Consider the following 1,097-nt stretch of genomic DNA (forward strand, 5'->3'; position numbering starts at 1 on the left):
GTTTACAAAAGGACATTTGAAAAGATGCAAAAAAACAAAAAAATATGTCCCCATATTTTAAACAAGATAAAGAAAACAATTAATTAGGAAAGAAAATGTAAAAGCAAGTGTTCGACTAAGCATTCTATTTTTATTTATTTCTCCTTTTTCTCGCTCTCCGTTGTGCTCCAATTCAGTTACCTTCGTGTTTGTCCACTTCATTTACACCCTTCTATGTATGCTTTCCCTCCTCCCTCCCTCAGAGACAGAGAGATAGAACGACAGAGATGGGTATGATGAATGGGTGTGTGGATGCGTGAGTTATCATCGTTAACATTATCATCATGGCCATATTCATCATTACTATGAGTGTCCATGTATACGATACCATATGAAAGTTAAATTTCATCTCTGACATTACTGATGACCAAAAAGGAACCTTATTTTGGGTGATAAAAGTCTAGATATCAAGTAGGCTATGAATCACAGTAGTAGTAAAAATATAATTTTAAAAGTACATAAATCATAAAATACATGTAAACCTATAGAGTCACAACAAAACAAATCCAATCACATGAAATCACAAGGCTACATAAAAATCACATGCATTTAAACATTTCGACGTTCTACAGTAAAGATCGAGTGAACACACTTCACTAAAAATAACATGATATGTCCCACGGCCAATATATAATGGAAACTACGTTAGCGTGCTGTTTTCACTCGTTTCTCATTCTTAGATATTACAAGTTAATTATTTTCCCGCTGCAACACGACATTTTATTTAGGTAAATGTCTTGAGTTTCTAGATATCAGTCTGTTATAGTTGTGAAATTTTATCTTTAATGTTTCTTGAATTAGCGTTTCTTGTTATTAAACATTTTCATTACTCTTTTGTGTTATCGATAACTACTTTTTTCTTTATGATGTAAGCTTTTTTTGAAAGAAATTGTTTTTTAAAACAATACTCATAGTTGTTTTTTTCGTAACATAACTAATGGATCATTAGTAGTATATTTATGTAAACAAAACATTATTAATTTACTTTTACGAACTTTGGGTTTCAGATAAGTGACGAGGATCATTCTGAAAATAAATGCTTTTATTTGCATATCTAC

Source organism: Penaeus monodon, chromosome 35 (genome assembly GCF_015228065.2).
Source record: "Penaeus monodon isolate SGIC_2016 chromosome 35, NSTDA_Pmon_1, whole genome shotgun sequence".
In the NCBI taxonomy this organism is placed as follows: Eukaryota; Metazoa; Arthropoda; class Malacostraca; order Decapoda; family Penaeidae; genus Penaeus; species Penaeus monodon.